The sequence below is a fragment of the Sapajus apella genome, unplaced genomic scaffold (genome assembly GCF_009761245.1).
Source record: "Sapajus apella isolate SASKATOON/1434 unplaced genomic scaffold, GSC_monkey_1.0 scaffold13, whole genome shotgun sequence".
In the NCBI taxonomy this organism is placed as follows: Eukaryota; Metazoa; Chordata; class Mammalia; order Primates; family Cebidae; genus Sapajus; species Sapajus apella.
The window spans coordinates 5,273,388-5,282,871 of record NW_022436953.1 but is presented as its reverse complement, the minus strand read 5'-3'; the positions used below and the strand labels follow the sequence as shown (position 1 = coordinate 5,282,871).

General features: G+C 44.6%; 2 pseudogenes; both read right to left on the bottom strand.

The window, feature by feature from the left end:
- Window positions 1–3,214: 3,214 nt before the first annotated feature.
- LOC116553683 lies at window positions 3,215–3,657 on the bottom strand (annotated as a pseudogene).
- A 4,454-nt stretch (window positions 3,658–8,111) lies between these two features.
- Window positions 8,112–8,622, bottom strand: LOC116553682 (annotated as a pseudogene).
- Window positions 8,623–9,484: the final 862 nt, after the last annotated feature.

Genomic DNA, 9,484 nt, shown 5'->3' with positions numbered 1-9,484 from the left:
TATATATATATATATATATATATATTTTTTTTTTTTTTTTTTGAGGTAGAGTTCCTTTTTGTTGCTCAGGCTGGAATGCAGTGGTGTGATCTCAGCTCACTGCAACCTCCACCTCCCGGGTTCAAGTGATTTTCCTGCCTTGGCCTCATGAGTAGCTGGGATTACAGGCACCTGCCATTACGCCCAACTAATTGTTGCATTTTTAGTAGAGACGAGGTTTCACCATGTTGGCCAGGCTGGTCTCAAACTTCTGATCTCAAGTGATCCACCTACCTCAGCCTCCTAAAGTGCTGGGATTACAGGCTTGAGCCCCCACACTCAGCCATGCTTTCATAATTTAAAAATTTGTTTCAATAAATAATATGTTTACATGGTACTTCAAAGGATACAAGAGAATAGTACCTCCGCAATCTCCCCGTAACCTGTCTCTACACACAGCATTTCCTACCCTGGAGAAGACCCAGTAACCAGATTCTAAGAACAACTCTATGTAATGTCATCCGCTGCATATGATGTTCAATCAATGATAGCTACATATAGGATAATGGTCCCATAAGACTATAATACTGTATTTTTTACTGTATACCCTTTCTGTTTCCATATGTTTAGATACACACATACTTGTCATTGTGTTACAGCTGTCTGCAGTATTCAGTACAGTCACATGGTGTTTAGGTTTGTAGCCTAGGAGCAATAAGCCCTACCCTACGACTAGGTATGTAGGAGGCTCCCAAAGTGCTGGGATTATAGGCATGAGCCACCGCACCTGGCCTAAATTTCCATTTTTTGTGTAGAAAATGATGTGTGAGACCACAACGTCCCTCATTTGGGGGTAGTTCTCTTTAAGAAACTCAAAGGGGCCCTCCACAGTGGGTGCCTATAATCCCAGCACTTTGGGAGGCTGAGGTGGGAGGATAGCTTGAGCTGGGGAGGTCGAGGCTGCAGTGAGCTGTGATCACACCATCTAGGTTTGTGGCAGCAAACTCTGTGTTCACACAACAAGGAAATCACTGATGACACATTGCTCAGAACATATTCCCCTTGTTAAGTGACACATAATGATATATATAAGTTCAAACATGAAATCCTTTTTCTTGCTCACATATATAAACCATTCTGCACATACAGAACATTTTTTTTTTTTTTGAGGCGGAGTTTCGCTCTTGTTACCCAGGCTGGAGTGCAATGGCGCGATCTCGGCTCACCGCAACCTCCGCCTCCTGGGTTCAGGCAATTCTCCTGCCTCAGCCTCCTGAGTAGCTGGGATTACAGGCACGCGCCACCATGCCCAGCTGAATTTTTGTATTTTTAGTAGAGACGGGGTTTCACCATGTTGACCAGAATGGTCTCGATCTCTTGACCTCGTAATCCACCCGCCTCAGCCTCCCAAAGTGCTGGGATTACAGGCGTGAGCCACCGCACCCGGCAGAACATTTTATGATATACATGATTCATTTCAATGAACAGACACTCAGGGTTGAAAGGACTATGGGAACCCAAAGTTTGGCCCCAGGTCCTGGACAGAATGTCCACTGCCCTCAAAATGAGTTGCTGACTTTCTGTGCTCTCCTTTACAGAATGCCACTCATAATGCCAGTGGTGTGGTGTATGAGTTCCTATGAGCTCCCCTGTTTTGAGACAGGTTCTTGCTCTGTGGCCCAGGCTATAGTGCAGTGATGTGATCACAGCTCACTGTAGCCTCAACCTCCCCAGCTCAAGCAATCCTCCCACCTCAGCCTCCCAAAGTGCTGGGATTATAGGCACCCACTGTGGAGGGCCCCTCTGAGTTTCTTAAAGAGAACTGCCCCCAAATGAGGGTGGTTGTGGTCTCACACAATTATTTTCTACATAAAAAATGGGAACAGGCTGGGCGCAGTGGCTGATGCCTATAATCCCAGCACTTTGGGAGGCTGAGGCGGTTGGATCACTTGAGGTCGGGTGTTTAGAGTTCAGCATGACCAACATGGAAAAACCCAGTTTTGACTAAAAATACAAAATTAGCCTGGAGTGGTGGTGATTGCCTGTAATCCTAGCTACTCAGGAGGCTGAGGCAGGAGAATCGCTTGAACCCACAAGGTGGAGGTTGTGGTGAGCCAAGATCACACCATTGAACTCCAGCCTGGGCGACAGAATGAAACTCCATCTCAAAAAAAAAAAAAAAGGAAAGTTAGCCAGAGTTTAAAAATAAAAGGTGAGTGGCATCCCACCTGACAGTCTTCCCTCCAGCAGAATGTCCTGTGATCTTCTAGTAGGAATTGGGAGCCCTTGGATGTGATATGATGTGTCCTGTGTAGGTTTCAGAGATAACATTTGAGTGCTTACTGTACGCTGGGCTTTTAAAAAATGATAAGCACGCCGGGCGCCGTGGCTCACACCTGTAATCCCAGCACTTTGGGAGGCCGAGGCGGGTGGATCACGAGGTCAAGAGATCGAGACCATCCCGGTCAACATGGTGAAACCCCGTCTCTACTAAAAATACAAAACATTAGCTGGACACGGTGGCGCGTGCCTGTAATCCCAGCTACTCAGGAGGCTGAGGCAGGAGAATTGCCTGAACCCAGGAGACGGAGGTTGCGGTGAGCCGAGATTGCGCCATTGCACTCCAGCCTGGGTAACAAGAGCGAAACTCTGTCTCAAAAAAACAAAAACAAAAACAAAAAACAAAACAAAACAAATCATAAGCACTTTTCTTTTCTTTTTTTTTTTTAAACAGATGCCTCAACTTTTTATTTCACACAGCTATGCAAGTTGTGAGGTCAAGGACATGACTGCAAACAAGGTTTAATTTAAATGAATAGCCAGGTATGATGTCTCACGCGTGTAATCCCAGCACTTAGGGAGGTCTAAGGGGTGAATTATCTGAGGTCAGGAGTTCCAGACCAGTCTGGCCAACAGAGTAAAACCCCATCTCTACTAAAAATACAAAAAATTAGCTGGGTGTGGTGGCACACGTCTCTAATCCTAGCGCTTGGAAAGCCGAGGCATGAGAATTGCTTGAACCCAGGAGGCAGAGGTTGCAGTGAGCAGAGATAGCGCCATTGCACTCCCGCCTGAGCAGCAGAGCAAGACTCCATCTCCCACCACCCCCAACAAAAAAAATTGATTACATAAATAAGCTTTCTTCCACATGAAAATACTATTTGTTATTTCACACTTGGTCTAACACACACAAAATCCCCACCCTATCTGGCACAGATACACTTAATAGGCAATATCAAGTACAATTTCCATTTTATTTTTCTCCAGAGAATAGTTGTCTTCAATCTTTTACTCAGCTCCTTACATGGGTTTTGGTGGGGGTCGTGGGGCAGCACCTGCAGGTCTAAATCGGGGTGGGGGTGTTCGGTCCTTGCAGGCTTCACAAGATCGATTCCTGACTACTTTGCTGTGAATTGCACAACTCACACAGTAATGTAGCTTCACATAGAGCTTGGGAAGTACATAGGCATCAAAGACGCTCGCTTCAGAAATATCCCTGACTGCTGCGGCCTCCACTATGTTTCAAATGATGAATTTCTTAATGGCCTTGTCCTTGGGCATGCATCCGGCACAGTTCGTGCAGTGAACAGGCTGAACATGGCCGCGGCCCTTTTTGGCACAATCGTTGTTCCTTCTTTTCTTTGTCATCTTGGAAGCTCGCAGAGGAGAAAGAAAACGATAAGCACTTTTCATGTATTATTTTGCTTAATCCTCATGGCTGTTATCTCCATTGTACCTCTGTGGAAATGAAGGCTTAACTAATAAATGGCAGAGCTAGGAAAACTTGACCTTTGGTCTGTGTTCTACCTTCACACTTAGTCCCATGAGGTTCTTGCCTCTGTCTAGTACCTGAAGAATTAAATTCAAGCTCCTCAGCCTGGAATTTCAGCCCCTTGACCATCTGTGCACATTTCCCTCCCAAGCTCCTGTCTTTTTGCTCCTTGCCGTGCATTGCATGCTTGAGTCACACCAGATCACTCGTTGTCACTGGTCTTTGCGTTCTTCCAGGCTTTTGAGCAGGCTGTTCTTTCCCTGTGGAATCTTTTTCTCTCCTCTCTGCCTGGCAAGCTGCCAAAGTGATTTTTTTCTAAAACTCAATCTGACTGTTACTTCCCTGTTTAAAGCCTCTCTGTGTTTCCTCACTACTTCGTGTGATCAGGATGAAGTTTCTTTGCTTCACACAGAAGATCTTCGTGGTGTGGGTCCTCCTGACGTTCCAGGCTCACCTCTCCCATTTTTGGCGCCTCCTTAGTCACCACACCATGATCTACTTAGAGTTCCCTGAGTGTTTGGGGCCCTCACAGCTCCAGGCCTTTGCACATGCTATTTCTTCTGCCTAGAACACTCTTCTCACCTTCACTTGGTTAATTCTTACCTGTTCTTATCACAGCTTGGGTGACACCTCCTCATAGACTTTTTTCCCTTACCCTTCCAGCATATCTGTGCCCTCCCTCCTCCCCCAAGGTATCCGTTTTAAAATATATTTTTTCTATCCTATGAGTTCCTCGACATCAGTGACCAAATCTAATTAATGTCTGGTTTTCCAGAGCTTCCCATAGGGCCTGGCACCAAGACAGTCTCAAAAAATAAGTAATGGGCTAGGCATGGTGGCTCATGCCTGTAATCCCTGTAATCCCAGCACTTTGGGAGGCTGAAGTGGGTAAATAGCTGGAGCTCAGGAGTTCAAGACCAGTCTGGGCAACAAAGCAATGCCTCGTCTCTACAAAATAAAAATAAAAAGTCAGCTGGGTGTGGTGGTACATGCCTATAGTCCCAGCTACTCAGCAGTCTGAGGTGGGAGGCTGGCTTAAGCCCAGGAGATCAAGGCTGCAGTGAGTCATGATCACCCCACTACACTCTAGCCTGGGTGACAGAACAAGACCCTGTCTCTAAAAATAAAATAAGGTTAAAAGAAAGGAAAAGAAAGAAAATGGGCATGGTGGCTCCTGCCTATAATCCACTTTGGGAGGCTGAGGTGGGTGGATCACTTGAGCCCAGGAGTTCTAGACCAGCCTGGGCAACATTGTGAAACCCTGTGACTACAAAAAATGCAAAAATTAGCCAAGCGTGGTGGTTGTGCACCTGTGGTCCCAGCTACTCAGGAGGCTGAGGCAGGAGGATGGCTTGAGTCTAGGAAGTGCAGTTTACAGTGAGCTGAGATCACGCCACTCCCCTCCAGCCTGGGCAACAGAGTAAGACTCCTGTCTCAAAGGACAAAAAATAAAAAAGGAACAAGTGGTAAACGAAAGAATGAATGAATGAGTGGAAGGATGAGCTAGAATTTAGAGCCCCTCATGGAGCCTGGGTACTCAGTCTAACCTCAGACCCTTCCTTTTTTGCCAGCTGCCAGATAGTCTCACAATTACTCCCGTTACCTGGAACCTCTTCACTGCAATGTGACCTTGTTCATATGAGTTTACCTCTCTGAGACTCAGTTTCCTCAAATGTAATATGATAAGTTAGGAGTACCTGATCCCTGCCGTCCCTTCCAGATCAAATGTTACGCGAATCCATGCTGTTTGCAAAGAGGAATTTTCCAAGCACTGTGAGGTTGTATGTGGGGAGAGCACCAATGGTATTGGTGCTTGAAAGAGATTTTCAGAGGCTTCAGCTTAACTCTAACTTGTGGGTTAGTAAACTATGGCCTGCAGGCCAAATCCTATTCACCACCTGTCTTCAGATAGTCTACAAATTAAGAATGGCTTTTGCATTTTTAAATGATTGGGAAAAAATCAAAATAACAATATTTCATGATGTGAAAAGTATATGAGATTCATATTTCAGTGTCCATAAAGTTGCATTGGAACAGCTATGCTAATTGTTTACATTATTGTCTATAGCTGCTTTTGTACAACAGCAGAGTTTAACAGGTACAACAAGGCTATATGGCCCTCAAGCCCTAAATATTTCCCATCTGGCCCTTTACAGAAAATATTTGCTGACCCCTGTTCTAATTCAAGAATCCTTAATGCCTTCCCACTGTCTACAATGGCACTGTGTAATAGAAATGTAATGTGAGCCACATATGTAATTTCACATTTTCTCTTCCTTCCTTCCTTCCCTCCCTCCATCCTTCCTTCTTTTTTCTTTTTTCTCTTTCTCCCTTTCTTGCTTTCTCTTTCTCTTTCTTCCTTCTTTTTCTCTTGCTTGCTTTTTCTTTTTCTCTCTTTTCTCCCTTTCTTTCTCCCTTTCTATCTCCTTTCTCTTTCTTTCTCTTTTCTTTCTCCATTTCTCTTTCTTTTTCTTTCCTTTCTCTTTCTCTCTCTTTCTTTCTTTCTTGAGATAGAGTCTCACTTTGCTGCCCAGGCTGATCTAGAACTCAGCAATCCACCTGCCTTGGCCTCCCAAAGTACTGGGATTACAGGCATGAGCCGCTGCACCCAGTTGATTTTATAGACTTTTATTTTGAGATGGGTCTTGCTATGTTGCTCCGTCTGACCTCAAACTCCTGGGCTCAAGTGATCCTCCTCCCTCAGCCTCCTGAGTAGCTGGTACTACATGGATGTGCTACTCTGCCCTGCAAATAAACATGATTTTAAAAAGTAAGACTAACAATATATTTTGTTTGACCCAATAAATCCCAAATGTTATTTCAAAATGTAATCACTGCAAAAGTGATGAGATATTTAACGTACTTTTTTTACTATGTCTTCAAAATCTGGTGTGTATTTCATGCCTACAGCACACCTCAGTGTGGGCTAGCCATATAAGTGCTCAGTAGTCACATATGGCTAGTGGCTACTACCTTCGGCAGCTCAGAGCTGTAAGATGAAGTCCGAAGTCTTTGACGTGAAATTCTTTGGCCCTTTGTTGTTTGGTTTCAGCTTTATTCTTAACTGCTTCTTAAAATGCCAGCCAGACTGACCCATTCTATGCTCCCTAAATTAGAGATGATACTTACCACCTCTGCTCCTTTGCTCCCTCCTTTCTTTGTGTGCTTTCTTTCCTTTTTTTTTCTTTTGGTAACAGCTTTATTTAGATATAATTCACATATGAGGCTGGGTGCACTGGCTCACACCTGTTATCCCAGCACCTTGGAAGGCTGAGGCGGGTGGATCATTTGAGTCCAGGAGTTTGAGACCTATCTGGGCAACATAGTGAAACCCTATCTCTACAAAAAATACAAAAATTAGCTGGGCATGATGGTGCACACCATAGTCCCAGCTACCCAGAAGGCTGAGGTGGGAGGATCGCTTGAGCCTGAGAAGCAGAGGTTACAGTGAGCTGAGATCATGCCTCTGCATTCCAGCCTGGGCAACCCTGCCTCCAATAATAATCATAGTTCCATATAGTTCACCCATTTAAAGTGGACTTTTTGTATATCCCCAGCTGTGCAGCCATCACCACAAGAATTTTAGAAATATTTTCATCATCCCCCAAAGAAACCCTGTACCTTTTTAGCAGTCACCCTCATTCCCCTCAATGTCCCTCAGCCCTAGGCAATGGCTAATCTATTTTCTGTCTCTATGAATTTTCTTATTCTAAACAGTTAATATGAATGGGATCCTATAATACATGGTCTTTTGTGACTGGCTTCTTTCTCTAAGCATAACTTTTCAAGGTTTCTCCATGTTGTAGCATGTATCTGTTCTTCATTCCTTTTTACTGCCGAATACTATTCTATTGCTACTTCCTTTCTGATATGTTCACGCCCTCCAACAACATTCCTTCAAGAGACTGAACTCTAGGGTTCCAGCAAAAACGTTAAGAAGGAAAAAAAAAAAGCTCCCCTTCCTAGTCTACAATGTCTAAGATCAAACACAGGATCTGTTCTGATTTTTAGAGGAAAAAAAAATAAAAACTATGAAACCATTAGTAATAAAATATATATATATTTTTTTGAGATGGAGTTTCGCTCTTGTTTCCCAGGCTGGAGTGTAATGGTGTGATCTCAGCTCACTGAAACCTCCGCCTCCCGGGTTCAAGCGACCCTCCTGCCTCAACCTCCTGAGTAGCTGTGATTACAGGCATGCACCACCACGCCTGGCTAATTTTGTATTTGTAGTAGAGATGGGGTTTCTCCATGTTGGTCAGGCTGGTCTCGAACTCCTGACCTCAGGTGATCCACCTGCCCACCTTGGGCTCCCAAAGTGCTGGGATTATAGGCATGAGCCACCATGCCTGGCATTTTTTTTTTTTTTTTTTTTAGTTCATGTCTTTTATTAACTAATACAGTTATTGTCTTTTGGTTTGTTGAAGCCGTAAGTCAGACAACATTTGCCACAATAATGTCTGTCGAGGTAGCTTGCCATAAACACTCCAGCCCGACATTCATCAGAAGGGCACTCTTGATGAAAGCGACTAATTTTGCCATTCTCATCCACCTTATAATATTTCAGGACAGCCAGCTTGACCTTCTTTCTCTTGTGCTTATTCTTGGGAGTGGTGTAAGACTTCTTCTTCCTCTTCTTAGCACCATCATGCAGTCTCAACACAAGATGAAGAGTAGACTCCTTCTGAATGTTGTAGTCAGACAAAGTGCGTCCATTTTCCAGTGTCTTGCCAGCAAAGATCAGTCTTTGCTGATCAGGAGGAATTCCTTCCTTATCCTGGATCTTGGCCTTTACATTTTCTATCGTATCCGAGGGTTCGACCTCGAGGGTAATGGTCTTTCCCCATAAGAGTTTTCACAAAAATCTGCATTTTGGTGGCAGCTCCACTGTAAATGGTGAATTGAAAAAGCTTTTTTTTTTTTTTTTTTTTGAACCAAAACCCTACATGGTTCAAAGAGAAGAGAACTTTAGATCAAACTGTTGATGACGCTGCAAAGACGTGCCAGGTGAGCCCATTCAGTGTACCAATAATCTGAATATGGCAATCCAGCCTCATCTGTAAACTGAGACCACGAAGGCTCAAGCCATAAGGAGTCAGACCTCAGTTCCAGCTTCCCTCGGGAAGACATTTTTGCCATGCTGAGTAGTTGGCTGACAGCTCCATGGATAATAATTCCCATGGTCCACGCTTTCACAGCAAGAAAATAACAAATCACAAACACCAACTACACTCCAACCCTTGCTCTTCATTGCCTAGGATCACGGTCCAGCTGATTCTGATTCCTCCGAGACCCCACACCGTTTCCTTCTCTGTCTTCTTCACGCTCGCCCTCATATCCCACCAAGGCTCCATCCTGTCTTCTCAACGGATTCCTCTTTTCCTGTGGCTCCCCTCAACGCTTCTTTGTCCTCCTCACTCTCCATCCTTTTTCAATGTCGTCCTATCTCCCTCCTCCTTTGCAACCTCTTTTCTCTTCCCTATCCAGATTGCTCCCTCCTTATCTCTCCGCTGCCATCACCTTTCCTTCTGTTCTGGTATTTTCTCTCAGAGCTTTCCAAGAGCTCATGTAGAGCTGGGGAGCCTTTGGGCCGCCTCCCTGGAGACAGCTAAGGATCTAGGAGTCAGATGCGAGGTTGAATTTGGCTCCATCATTTAACAGCTGTGGAACGATGAGCAAATGACTCAACCTCCCTTAGGGTTAAATGCATGTAAAGCGGCATGCAACGAGCAC